The sequence below is a fragment of the Leuciscus leuciscus genome, assembly GCF_965113295.1.
Source record: "Leuciscus leuciscus genome assembly, chromosome: 3".
Taxonomy (NCBI): Eukaryota; Metazoa; Chordata; class Actinopteri; order Cypriniformes; family Leuciscidae; genus Leuciscus; species Leuciscus leuciscus.
Genome location: NC_138727.1, coordinates 20,990,827 through 21,006,086, shown reverse-complemented (window position 1 = coordinate 21,006,086; position 15,260 = coordinate 20,990,827). Strand labels below are relative to the sequence as shown.

Below are 15,260 nucleotides of genomic sequence, written 5' to 3'. Positions count from 1 at the left end.
CTGACATTTCCAGTCGCCCGAACTTCAGAGGGGAATGAGAAATGTACGAGAAAGAGGAGGTCGGTCCGTCCGCGGGGGGACCAGAAACGCTCTTTTCTCCCTTCGCCAGTGACGCACGGAAACCATAGAAACGGTGTTTGGGTGCAGGCGAGTGGGTTGTGCAACGCGCTCGTTGGCTGCAAAATGCACATCTGCAGTCGCTTTTCAGGGAACTGACAGAGCGAAGAATTGGCGGCATAATTTTAACTGCCGCTAGACCGGGATTCGAACTCCGGTCTCTCGTGCGGAAAACCAATGATTCCGCCACTGAGCCACAGGGGAGAACACAAAGGTTTTCGGATGCACGAGCATATAAGAGCGTCACATGCTTTCTTCGGCGTATGCTTGCAGGCGCGCTTGTATTAAAACAGGCTCGCCTGCTGCAATATTGATATTTCCAGTCGCATGATCAGGGAACTGGGAAATGTATGAGAAATTGAAGGTCAGTCCATCCTCGGAGGGACTAAAAACACACCTTTCTCCTTTCGCCGGTGAGTGACGCATGAATGGGGCGCAGAAGGCAGGGTAGCTTTCTTATAACGTAAAGAAAAACTAACCCCAACCGTCCGCTTCCAGCCTCCCTTGTGAGCGGCGCAGTTTGCGTGGCTTGAACAGAGGGAGAGAGAAAGCTAGCCCCGTGACCGCCCGCTCCTGACATCCTCTGTGAGCGGCGCGGTGTGCGCGGCTCGAACAGAGGGAGAACAGGTATCGTCCCCCAAGCAGGCAAGGCAAGCGGGCGAACCGGCAAGCTTTGCGGGTTGGTTGGGGGGGGGGGGGAGGAGCAGTCTCGGAGGAGCAGTCTCGGAGAAGGATGCCAGGTGAGTCCTCAGAGTCACCATAGGCAGTAACTAACTCGCAGTGAGGGCAGTCGCCGTCAGCGAGTGCGAGAGCTGCGTGATCAGGAAAAGGGGCGTCTTGAAAAAGACGCCCAGCTCTTTTAGTGCAATGGGAGTGTGTGTCGCGGCGGCGAGCACACACACATACATAAACACAGTAGCAGAGAAAGGATATAACGCCGGATAGCGCAGCAGGAAGGCAAGGAAGGCGGCGCGGCCAGCGACTTCAGTGACTCGTCCCGCTGAAGGTGCTCTCTTTCAGACGGCGCGGCTTCTTATCCAGCTCCAGCGATGCGTGTGCTTCGCTTGAAGGATGAAAAATCAGATAATAGCTGCCTGCGAGCGGTATTTATAGGCCTAGACCATGCCCATTTCGGCGGGACGTGACGCAGCGGGCGCGAAGTGCCCTGATTGGGTCTGGCGTCACGCCAGGCCTCGCTCGATAGGCTGCTGCAGTTGCCGCAGAGCAGCCAATAGGCGCGCGAGCTGCCTCGCCTATGTCTGCATGCTGCCGCAACGCGTTTTGCATTATTACAAAATTAAGGATAATTTTTGGCTTCAATATCTCGCGGAAAAAGGATTTTCCCCTAGCGTAAGATATCTTACGCAGTACGAGAGACCTCTCGTAAGAGAACAATCATTTAAAGCTGGTATCCAAAACATTTAATTCAATTCAAGTATTATATTAGATACATTTTAAAACTTCAATGCACAAGTATAATAAGCCTAATAATAAGCCTAGTAATACGTAGACATTTAAAATGCATCAATAACTGATATCATAGTTTAACAAAGATAAAATCAGAGTTAAGGCTTGCTTTACGTGTTGCTCGACGAGGGTTTCTTAATCGTTGCGAGTTTCAATCCTGAGGAGACAAAATGCCGCGAGGCTCCCGCCCCGGAGTGAAGAAGAGGTGGAGTTACGAGGATTCTCAGACAGTTGAAGTGTCCAATGGAGTTACGAGATTTGCTCTCAAGCTATTTTCAACACTTTAGATTGGTTAATAATTTGTAAAAATAACAGAACCACGTGGGGACTGACCAATAGCATCGATTTGTGAAAAAATATGAAATTGACCAAATTTGGACATACGAGGTTTCCGCCCGACAGCGACGATATGCACAAACGTGGCGTTGATACTCTGATGGAATCAACGATCAAGAACCTCAGAAGAAGACTAGAGGCAGAGTTTGGTGATTCCCTACATTTTTGCAAGTCTAACAATGGCAGGATACTGATGTATCCTGACACTTTGTCTATGGAGCATCTTGTTGTGGAGAACAGTGAAATACGTGACAAGCTTAGTCAAGAAACAACCTATTCAGACCACATAGAGGAAACCGCTTTGATTCTACACACGGCCATCAAGAAAGAGTGGCCGTCAGTATCATGGCCACCTAATCCTTCAGAACTTGATCAGAAATAAGTAAAGCTGGCTGGTGAAATCAAAGAGTTTTTGGCTGTATTGCTGAGTGGCGACTCATTTGAAAAGGCTTCTGAAAAGGTACAAAGACTTGTCATGTCTTTTGGACAAGATACAACTTATGCAGTGACTCAAGGAAGAATAAGAATGCCCAAGCATATTTTGATTCCTTATGCTTAGCATATGCTTAAAATTGGCCATGGACCAATTCCATGGTCTCTGGCTTCTTCTGATGGTCTCCTAAGAAAAACCAACAAAGCTGCATTAGTGTCTGTACTACAGAAGAATGTCGCCCCAGCTGAAACAATTCCACAGTTTTCAGCATCAATTGTTGATGGCATGGCTATCGTCAACAAACTGAAATGTGACAACAAAACCTTTGGGGAACTTGCAGAATATTTGCTAACAGTGGTTCTGCTTCATTGTCCCAACAGTCACAGAATTGATGTTGTGTTTGATGTCTATGCATACGACTATATTAAGGACATTGAGAGACAAAACCGGGGCTCACAAAGTGGTACCCAGTTTCGCAACATTGCAGCAGGACATAGCATTACCCAAAGGAGAAAGTTCCTTGCGTTACCAAGTAACAAGAACAGTCTGGTAGAGTTCATCCGGAGCTACTGGAAAGATCCAGTACACAGAACCAAGCTTGAACATAGGACTATGTTTATTACCTGTGGTGAAACCTGCTGGAAGCTATTCAAAGAGGAAAACACCTGTGTGGAAATGTTGGGAGATATATTGAACCATATTTGCACAAAATATTATTTTGTGTTAATACAATTTCAAAATTGTGTTATATTTTCCTTAGTTTTTTGCATATTTTCTGTCCTAAAGAGCCTATATATGATTTTACTTTACTTTATTTCATTTCACAGTGATATTTCATCATAAAAGAGAAGATCTAAAGCAATAGATATGTCAATATAACACAGTTTATCAATGTTGAGATTTATTTTGCATAATTCGATTTTTTCAGCACGTTTAAATGTAAAATTTGTCATTTTCATACCTTAAGCTACCTACATGGCACTGCTATCATACATTTTTGTGGTCAGGGGGCATGCCTGTTTTGAAAAATAAACATTAGAATTGGTGCCCTTTTTGATACCAATTTTCTGCCCGCCTCACGGACTAATGTGGGCGTTTCACAGGTCTGAAATGGTTCTCAGAATTTGCGTTTGAATAGCGCGCGCTCTCCGGGGCATGGTCACATTACATTTGAATGAGCGCTAATGAGCTCGACTGGAATCGCTCTCTTTTAATACAGATTTCACAAGCTGAAAATATTTGTTTTTTATGTAAATTACTTCATTTAAAAGAAGAGAATTCAAGCTTAATGCCTGTGTGTCTGTATGCCTGTTTGACTGAGTATTCGCTGAGTTACAGTTCATTTTCGGACGCGTTTCAGAATGGACTTAACTGACAGAGAGAAGGCAGAACTCGCATCATGTTTATTTTTCTTTATTTGGCAAAAAGCAAAACACTTTGTTTTTATTGTGAGTATACACAAAAATAATACACATTTAACAGAATCGATTGATGTATGAAACTTGTTTGTAATATCAAAGTCAACAGAGCAAAATTAATCTCTTTTGAACTGATAAAAGAGCTGGTATCGCAGGCGATACCGCCGACCCCAGGGGGTTAAACCGGGTCCTCCAGTGGATAAATCTGAAAATGACACCCTTGCGTTTTCATGTGTACAGCCAATGCGTATATTCTGTGAAATGCTGATGTTAACACCCCACTTGTCGACCCTAGTCAGATACTGCTACGTCACATGACAGCAATAGACTACATACTTGTGTTCGTGCTGCAGAAGCTACTGAGCCTCTTTTATTTGTTTATTTATTTATTATTTATTTGAATGTATTTTTTTATGTCTTTATTTTACTTCTTTATTTGTTTATATTTTCTTTCCTATGCTATGATGCTTGTCTGTTGTCTGATTGAGACATTTCATATTTTGTACCAGGCCATTTATGGTTGTTTATATTGTTCAATAAAGTTATTGGTAAAAAAAAAAAGAAAAGAAAAAAGATGCTACTGAGCCTATTATTATTGTATACAGCATGCAAGGTTTATGCGCATGCTCCAAGTCTTCTTCTCCATTTTTAGTGTATCTCTGAGGCAGAATTACAGCGCCACATACTGGTCTGGCATGTACACTACATTAAATTGAGTCCGTTTCAGTGGTTTCGTGTGTACGCAGATATTCCTTGAGACGAAGCTGTGTTTACAGACTTTTTTTTTTTAGAACGAGGGAAAAAAATAGGGAAAGCTCTGGCTTTGTGTGGATGTGGCCTTAGTTTTCTACTAAATTCATAAATGGTTCTTAGTGCTTCGTCTGACGTCTGTAGCCAGACTATGACTTTAATCGACAGTAATGATCACTATTACAACATAAGGAGCAATAATCAACAATAATGATTTTGTGATGATATTACAGCTTCACCCTCTATGAGTTGTTGTTTTTTAATTTATTTGCCATATGAATTTGTGTAAATGCACGTAAATACAATTTAATGAACAGCATTAAATAGTCTGTGCAAATAAGCTTAAATGCCAGATGTACCTTCTGTTCCACCTGCAATGTAAAGATGTCTTTTGTTCATTTTGAAAGAAACTGGATTGGTAAAAGTCTTTAATATTGCGATTGATCTCTTTTATTTTTTTTTATTTTTTTTATCAATGCAAAGAAATGCAAGTACTTCCGAGTTCATCAAATGGAGAGATTAAAAAGTTGATCAAAAGATGGTTGCAGCTCGCTTCAAACAGAGATGGGGGAAGAAAAGAGCGGACCCGAAGCACACAAATTCTTCATAAGGTACATACTGTTCCAAATGTTAACATTTACCAGAGTTACCATTCATGTTATCAGTCTGAGATTGTCTGACTTACCATACGTGTAATTGTCTGTTCCCCTTTTTGTCAATCCATCCCTCATTTAGGGAATGCTTACTTGAGGAGGCTCCTGGATTTTTTATTTTTTTATTTTTTTTATTTTTTATGACACTTTTTGGTAGTTCTTACAAAGCTGTATGTTAATGTTAGGTTTCAAATAATTTCTAATATCACTCAATTTTTCGTTGTGTCATTTTTATACTTCGAGAAAAGGAGCACATATGGATGTTATGGGGTAATTCATGGGGTAGTAGGTGGGGATGGCATAAAAAAAATAAAAAAAATAAAAAAAAACAGTGTTAGGGCCAAACCCTTAATCTTTGTAAAGTTGACTATTTAGTTGACATGCATAATTTGTTACAGAAGCAGACTCAAGACAAGGAGATTGAAGTTAACAGGAATTTTATTGTGACAACAACTAAGAGGATGAACTGAAAGCAGGTAAGTGGTAACTAAGTGCAATGATACTTTGGAGAGCGGGATGCTGGCAGTGAATGGTATGTTTCTTCTTACAGGTGTGATGACTGTTAGATCGTACGTGGATGACAGGAAGTCTGGACAACAGTGGATTTGGAGATACAGAGGAAGGATGAGACGTTGGCAGAACACCATGGAAGAGAATGAAGACAAGGCGCTGGAGTGGAGACTGGAGAAGGATCGCTGGAGATATCAGGTAGTTTGACGTTAAGGCAAGGTAAGTAGTCCTCTTTATACAAACAAGACCAGACAATGAGCTGGAGTGAAGTGTGTGTATAAGTAGTGGAGGTGATGAGGGTGATGAGGAGGTGTGTGTGATCAGAGCTCAGGTGAGGGAGTGCGCTGTGATTGGCTGGTGTGAGAGCCTGGCAGATCTGTATCACAAGGACAAGGACAAGGACACTGTACAATATATTTTTATTTTAGTTGAAAGTAGATGCCATCTTAAGGATTTTAAGGTAACAATGTCATTTTGTGGAGAAACTAATTATTCAAAGCTCTGTTTTATATAAAACTTGGAAGTCTTTAATGCACATTTTTTTAGAAGTTGTACTGAACACATTTATTTATTTATATATATATATATATATATATATATATATATATATATATATATATATATATATATACAGTACAGGCCAAAAGTTTGGAAACATTACTATTTTAATGTTTCTTCTGCTCATCAAGCCTGTATTTATTTGATCAAAAATACAGAAAAAACAAACAAACAGTAATATTGTGAAATATTATTACAACTTAAAATAATAGTTTTCTATTATAATTTATTCCTGTGATGCAAAGCTGAATTTTCAGGATCATTTCTCCAGTCTATCACATGATCCTTTAGAAATCATTCTAATATGACGATTCATTATCAAAGTCGGAAACAGTTCTGCTGCTTAATATTTTTTCATAACCTGTGATACTTTTTTAGGATACTTTGATGAATAAAAAGTAAAAAAAAAAAAAAAAGAAGCAATTTTTTTTTATTATTAGAAATCTTTTGTAACAACAATATACACTTCTGGTCGGTAATTTGGGGTCAGTCATTTTTTTCTTTCTTTTTTTGAAATAAATCAATACTTTTATTCAGCAAGGATGTGTTGAATTGATAAAAAGTGATAGTAAAGAAGATTTATATTATTAGAAAATATTTTTTTATTTTGAATAAATGCAGTTCTTTTTAACCTTTTATTCATCAAATATATTAGGCAGCAGAACTGTTTCCAACACTCATAATAAATCAGAATATTAGAATGATTTCTAAAGGATCATGTGATAGACTGGATGTCACATGTGACACTGAAGACTGGAGTAATGATCCTGAAAATTCAGCTTTGCATCACAGAAATAAATGATCAATTAAAGTATAATAAATGGAAAACCAATTATTTTAAATTGTAATAATATATTACAATATTTTTTAAAAATCTGTATTTTTTATCAAATAAATGCAGGCTTGATGAGCAGAAGAAACTTCTTTCAAAAACATTAAAAATAGTAATGTTTCCAAACTTTTGGCCTGTACTGTATATTCTGTATAAGAGTAAGTACAAGTATATTTTTTTGATTTAGCCAACAAGACTATAACACAGCTATGTGTTGGCGTGATTGTGGCCCAGTGTCATCTCAGTTTTAGCACCCATTCTCGGACCAATACCGGCAAAGTGTACCATTTTGTTTGGCATGATTGTGGCCCTATGCCGGCAGTGTCAGCTCAGTTTTAGTACCCAGACTTGGGCTAGTACCGGCTAAATACACCATTTTTGTTGCTGTGATTGTGGCCCAATGCTGGCAGTTTTGGCGGCCGGACTCTGGCCAGTGTATTTGGGCTGATTCTGGGGCGTCATTCATCCCGCATCCATCCCGAGTCTGGCAACCGCAACTGGGCCCAGTTATTTCTTCCGGCTTGCTGGATCTAGGTCATTATCGGGCCGAACCGTTTTGGTTACCTTGGAAGATGTATTCCCATAGCACTTAAATCAGTGCAGCATCTCGTTCCTACTTTTTCAGGGAACAGTATTAAAGTCAAGTAACCTGAGACTTTTTCTTTTGTTCTAAATCAGTTTTGCCCATTGTGTACATTTTAACAAAACACTGCTACTGTATAATATACTCTCCATTACTTTACAAAAAGTAATGCAGCATTTTTCAGACATTGATTTACATTTTTACTTTGTGTAGCCTACTTATGTCCATGTCATTTGTTTAGCAATGCCTACCTCTTAAAATCTTTATTATATCTAAGACACACTGAGCCACCATGCTCTCATGACTGATAATAAATAAATATATATAAAAAAGCAAAACCTCACCTGATGCACAGTTTTTATACATCATTTTGTAGAAGTACGGTAAAAAAAACTGGCTGTTTTTTTTTTGTTTTTTTTTAGAAAAAGGCACATAACCCTCTTGTTCCAACAAAAAGTATTTTGAATGCACCTGGTAATGTTATTACAGCTTCCCAAATGTCACGATTTGGTTATGTTTCATGTTCCTGTTTCATGTCTGCCATGTGTTCCCTTGTCTCATGTGTCATGATGTCATGTGTTCTTTGTTTCATTGTTCACAGGTGTCCCTTGTCTTGCCATTAGTCTTGTGTGTATTTAAGCCCTCATGTTTGCCATGTGTCTTTGTCAAGTTTTATTTGTGTAACCACTGTCTGGTAAGCTCCATGTCCATCTTTTTTTCTTTTTTTTCTTTTTCTTTTCCCCCCACAATTTAACACATATTACACACACAACCCAAAAACAACAAACCAAACAGTAAAGACAAAGACATTAAAGAAAGGGAAAAAAAGAAAAGAAAAGAAAAAATAATAATAAATAAATACATAAATAAAATCTACACTACCACAGTCTGTGGGTTAACCCTTATTCAATGTGGGTTTATCAATTTTATAGTCTCTATATAATTCAGTACTAAGGACCATGTGGATTGGAAATCTTGCAGTCTTAAATGCCGTTTACTTGTTAATTCTTCAATGGGTAACAAGTCTATAATCTGCTCCAGCCATTGACCCAAAGTGGGTCCTGACTGGGAAATCCATGTAGTGAGTATATATTTTTTAGCGAAATAAGAAAACATTGTAAACACACATCTTTTTGTATAGGGAAACTTATTTTCCACATCATAATTCAACAAATATAACGTAGGGCATAGCTCAAAAGTACAATTACTTTATGAATCTTCTCCCAAAAAGAGTAAACAGCTTTACAATACCAAAATAAATGCATAAATGTTCCTAATTAAGTTACACATTTTCTACACATAGGAGAATTTGTATCATCAAATTGATTAAGCTTCACTGGAGTTATATAATATTTATACAGAAATGTATAATTAGATTCTTTAACGTTAATATTTCTAGTCAAAGGTGAGGTCAATTCAGTGCACAAAATTAACCATTCTTTTTCACTGAACTTCCTTTTAACCCTCTGAGGTCTGAGGGGTTTTTGGGGTCCTTGAGATGTTCTGACATGCACTGACATTTGTGCTTTTTTCAGTTGCTTATAAACATATTAATGGCAAAGGTGTAATTACACTATATTTAGCACAAACAGGGCTACCATAATATGTGAGCAACATGCATGTACATGTTTGTATTTTTGAGAGAATAATGTTTATGCATGCTTATTGAAAAAACTAAAAACTAAAGTTTCTGAAATAAGGCCACAAAACACATACTAAATATGTGACAATAAGACTTTTGACTAATGGATGTCGTTGCCTAGAGTTTTTTCTTCAAAATGATGTGAAAATCATCCTTCCCTTATCATTCACATAACACAATACATTGATTTAAATCTTGTAAAACACTTTTTGTTTGTAAAGGCAATATGCGCAAGGGGCGTCAACCATTCAACAGCATCATGCATATGTAGTGATTCACACCTGAGGAGACAATGGGGCCCGCATACTTAATGAGCCATTCATTCAGGTGTGTCACCTATAGCCACAAGAAAGAATGCAAGAGCAATATATATATATATATATATATATATATATATATATATATATATATATATATATTCTACCAAATTGGTTCACAGTTGGAAGCATGTCAATTATTTTTTATTTTATTTTTTTTTTTCACAAATTTTGCTTGCAAATTGTATAATATCCAAGGAAAACATGTCTAGTAATTGTGCAGTTAATTCTCATACTGTATTTTCAGTTTTGGAATATGTATCCTCTCCCCAAATTTGTCAATAATAAAACACAATAAAAATTATTTAAAGAAAAGGCTTATATTTACCTTTTAAAATTTGTTTACATCTACCTTGTAAATATATTTTTTTTATTAAAAAGGTTACAATTACAACAACAATTGAAGTGTAATCTTTCTTTGTAAAAACTAAAGTATACATTTTATCATACATATTTCAAAGTTAAGGATTCATTACTTACTACAGGACAAAACATACTATATTTAACATATTAGCAAAAATTGGCAAACAAAAGCTTATTTGAGGTGGCAGATATTTTACAGTAAAAATGTGTAATCTATCCAAAACTAATCAACGAAATGTTGTCTTTCATTTGGCTGTAACATAGGTCTTTCGTTTTTATTATAAGGAATATAAATGTTAATTTGCAGTTTAATACGTTGCTTATACAAATACATTTTATTTCAACATATTGCAGTCGATTTTTACTCAGTATAGCAAAATAGTTTGCTAAAAGCAGATCATTCATTCACACACAGAAGCACAATTCAAATTTAAACTGTCTTTTTGTGAGTTGTGGTAAACAGCGCATCTCTGCCGTTCATTCATTCACACAGAAACGCGATTTACTTGAGAATGAAAAAAAACTTACTACAGTATTCCATCCGTTGCTCCTCGAAATACCAGCACTTCTGAGGTACGTTTTCCATTAGTATTATTCCTCACAGCGCTGCGAGACAGTGTAGACAAGTACACTGATCATCTGAATAAACTTGATGTGTTTTCTCGAGCTGATATGTGGGCGTTCACAGTTTGTATGGGATCGTCTCAGTCATTTGCGTTTGAATAGCGCGCGCTCTCCGTGGGCGGGGCAGATTAAAACGTAATGAGCTGAGATGAGCTCGACTGGAATCGCTCTCTTTTAATACAGATTTCACAAGATGAGAATATTTGTTTTTTATATAAATTACTTCATTTAAAAGAAGAGAATTCAAGCTTCATTTGACTGAGTATTCGCTGAGTTATTGTTCATTTTCGGACGCGTTTCAGAATGGACTTAACTGACAGAGAGAAGGCAGAACTCGCTTCGTGTTTATTTTTCTTTATTTGGCAAAAAGCACAACACTTTGTTTGTATTGTGAGTATACACAAAAATAATACACATTTAACAGAATCGATTGATGTATGAAACTCCTATGGAAAATCAAAGTCAACAGAGTATTTATGAGTTTCTTTTACACTGATAAAAAAAAAGCGAGCTGGTATCGCCGGCGAAACAGCCGACCTCAGGGGGTTAAGGCCTTGCTGGAGACGCAATACTTAGCTCTAAAGGGCGGAGGCCTGAGCATACTGCTTCTTACTTTCTAGAAAAAAAAGGCCTAACAACGCCCATGAGATATCTGCATGGGAGGCTTTTTGAAGATAGCCTGCTACCTATGCTGCTATCTACCCTGTAACACCACTAGCATTCTTACGCCTAGTGCAAAGGGCGGGCCTTGGCTAGGCGACTCTTGTAGTAAGAGAAGGCCAGTACTAGGAACAACTAGATCTACATGAAAAATTATCCTGGTTATTAACCCCCTGGGGTCGGCGCTCGCTTTTTTTCTTATCAGTGCAAAAGAGACTCAAAATACTCTGCCGATTTTAATCTTACATATAAGTGTTATACACCTGTTAAGTGTCTATTTCTTTTGTGTATAATCACAATAAAAACAAAGTGTTGTGCTTTTTGCCAAATAACGAAAAATAAACATGATGCAAGTCCTGCCTTCTCTCTGTCAGTGAAGTCTGTAAAGTCCAAAAATGAACTGTAACTCAGTGAATACTCAGTCACACAGGCATACAGGCACACAGGCATAAAGCTTGAATTCTCTTCTTTTAAATGAAGTAATTTATATAAAAAACAAATATTCTCAGTTTATGTAATCTGTATGAAAAGAGAGAGATGTCAGTCATTCTCATTTCAGCTCATTATAGCTCATTAAGTGCAAATGTGAACACGCCCACAGAGAGCGCGCGCTATTCAAACGCAAATGATCAGAGGCAATCCATGCAAATGTGTCAACGCCCACATCAGCTGGATAAAACACATCAAGTTTAATCAGACTCATGTACTTTACGTCGTCTTGCTTCGCTGTGAGGAATAATCCTGAGAAATTTACCTCAGAATTGCTTCGAGGAGCAACGGATCCAGCTGAGGACTGTGAATAGTAAGTTCTTTATTCTTAAGTGCTTTGTTCTAATTGTGATATGCAATAGTGTCTGTAAACCGCAAAAAGACTGTTTAAATATGAATCGCGTGTCTGAGTGTGAATGAATGAACGCCACAGATGCGCGCTGTTGTTTATTAAGACTGTTTAAATATGAATCGCGTTTCTGTGTGTGATGAATGAATGGCACAGCTGTAGTAAACAACAGCATGCATCTGTGCCGTTCATTCACACTTGCACTTACATTAGTAAACATGTTATTTTTACATGAACACATCTACTAGTTTAGCTTTTACCAAAATATACTGTTAAACTGAGGTGAGTAAAAATCGACTGAAATATGTTGAAATAAAATGTCTTTGTATAAGCAACGTATTAAACTGCAAATTAACATGTATATGCTAACATATCATAAAAACGATAGGCATATGTTACAGACGAAATATGAATGTTTAGACAAGATTTCGTTGATTAGTTTTTGATATATTATAAAGTTTTTACTGTAAAAAAGACTACTGTCACATTAAATAAGCTTTTGTTCGCCAACTTCTGCTCATATGCAAAATATATAGTATGTGATGTTTTGTCAAAAATAAAGTAGATATATTGAATTATCAACTAAGATGTTATTATAGTGTCTGTTACAATATTCAAACTAATGAATCCTTAACTTTGAAATGCGTATGATAAAATTTATACTTTTTAAAAAGAAAGATTACACTTGAAATATTGTTAAAAATGTAATTGTTGTTGATTTCTATGTGAAAACTGTTTAATAAAATAGCAAAACATATATTTACAAGGTAGATGTAAGCAACATTTTAATAGGTCAATATAAACCTTCTCATTAAATTATTTATTATTGTTTTTTTATTAGTGACACATTTGGGGAGAGGATATAATCCAAATCTTTCTGAAAATACAGTATGAGAATTAACTGCATAGTTACTAGAAATGTTTACCTTGGATATTATACAATTTGCATGCATTCAAAATAAGTCCTCACATTCTTTACTTGTGGTATACCTCAAGTGACACACCTGAATCAGTTGGGGATATTTTGGGGATATTTAATTTAATTTTGTCAATCAATAAATTCCTCTTGAAACAAACTTTGTTGTATTATTTAAATTGAATACTGTGAAGCTGCTTTGATACAATCTGTATTGTGAAAAGCGCTATACAAATAAACTTGACTTGACTTGACTTGAATGAAAGGCTCATTATGCAGGTCATTGTCTTCTCAGGTGTGAATCACATCATTATTCATGATCATTCACGCCCCCACACATATTGCCTTTCCAAACAAAATGGGTCTTACAAAGTTTAAATCAATGTATTGTTTTATGTGAATGATTAGGCAGGATGATTTTCAGACCATCAGATTTCTCAGCTCCGTGAGGGCCGACACACGAATATAAAGTGACTGAAGTTCAGAGCTATAATCTCAACGACTCTCTAATGTGAGAGGAGAACTGCTGCTCTAGAATAAGGTGGCTATCAAGGTGGCCTGAAGAGGGACAACGCTTGACTTTGTAGTTCTATCTGGAGCTTGACAGAGCGGTGGCCTCAGTACAATAACTCCCGATAGGGAGGAAGCCATCTCACACAAAAAAAAATTCTATTTGGTGCTGGGATGAACAGTGGCCTCACTAGAGAATTTTTCCATACAGCCAACCTGTTCACTACTACAGATTGGCACTACCCGTTATATAAGCCTGATGACTCTAACATAAGAGGAGGCCTATGGGAAGAGTATGCATATATGGGAACTTCAGGGCCCTAATTTCACCATCCTATGAAAACCATATCTGTCAGCAGATCAGCCTGCTATGCTTGCAACACCGTCATTGTGTGCAAATCATCACCAGTCAGACCCGCCACTGTGTATGCCCTGCCATTTAAGCGTGCTGTCATATTTCAGTCGCTTAAAAGGCAGGGCCGGAGCACTTAGTGTTGATGCCTCTACAGACGTGAGATAGTTCGCGAACATCTCGTCAACTGGGGCATCGACACATACCCGTATTTGCGCATCCTCTTAACCCTCTGGAGTCTGAGCGTTTTTTTGGGCCCTGGGGGTGTTCTGACATGCTCTGACATTTGTGCTTTTTTCAGTTGCTTATAAACATATTAATGGCAAAGGTGTAAATTCACTCTATATAGCACAAACAGGACTACAATAATATGTGAGCCACATGTATGTACATGTTTTCATTTTTGAGAGAATAATGTTTATGCGTGGTTATCGAAAAAACAAAAAATTAAAGTTTTTGAAATAAGGCCACAAAACACATACTAAATATGTGGCAATAAGACTTTTGACTAATGGATGTCGTCGCCTATAGTTTTTTCTTCAAAATTATGTGAAAATAGTCTTGCTTTATCGTTCACATAAAACCATACATTGATTTAAATTGATGTAAAACAGGTTTTGCTTGGAAAGCCAATATGCGAGGGGGTGTGAACGAGGAGTGGTTTACACCTTAGAATACACCCACTCTGCATAATTAGCCATTCACTCAGGTGTGACACTGACTGAGCCACAATGCAAGGACAAAAGATATATTTAGAAGAAGACTTATATTGACCATTTAAGATTTTGCTTACATCTATCTTGTAAATATGTTTTGCTATTTTATTAAAACGGTTACAATTACAACAATAATTACAATTTCAACAATATTTCAAGTGTACTCTTTCTTTGTAAAAAAAATGATTATAGGCCTACATTTTATCTATGTATTCATTAGTTTGAATATAACCAACATTGGAACAGCTAACATCTTAGTTGATGACTTTATTTTTGACAAAAATAGTATTTTATATATAGAAATTGCTAAACAAAAGCTTATTTGATGTGGCAGTATATTCTACAGTAAAAACTGCACCCAAATCTAGTCAACAAAATGTTGTCTTTCATATTTCGTCTGACTGTAACGTTGTTTTCATGAAATATTAGGGCATATTGTTAATTTGCAGTTTAATACGTTGCTTATACAAATAGCCTACATTTTATTTCAACATTCAGTCGATGTTTACTTATCTCAGTATAGCAATGCAGTTTGCTAAAACATCATCATTCATTCACACACGCGATTTAAATTTAAACTGTCTTTGCCAGCTGTGGTAAACAGCGCGCATCTCTGCCGTTTATTCATTCATAAACAGAAACCCACGTGAAGAAATTCACGTGAG

At 37.0% G+C, this 15,260-nt stretch overlaps 1 long non-coding RNA gene across 1 annotated transcript; it reads right to left on the bottom strand.

Annotated features, from left to right (window-relative positions):
- Positions 1-12,446: 12,446 nt before the first annotated feature.
- On the bottom strand, positions 12,447-14,102 carry LOC309494238. The gene is made up of 3 exons (XR_014204264.1): positions 13,598-14,102; positions 13,273-13,540; positions 12,447-13,105 (listed from the first exon to the last, which is right to left on the bottom strand). It is a non-coding gene; the product is annotated as an uncharacterized lncRNA (long non-coding RNA).
- Positions 14,103-15,260: the final 1,158 nt, after the last annotated feature.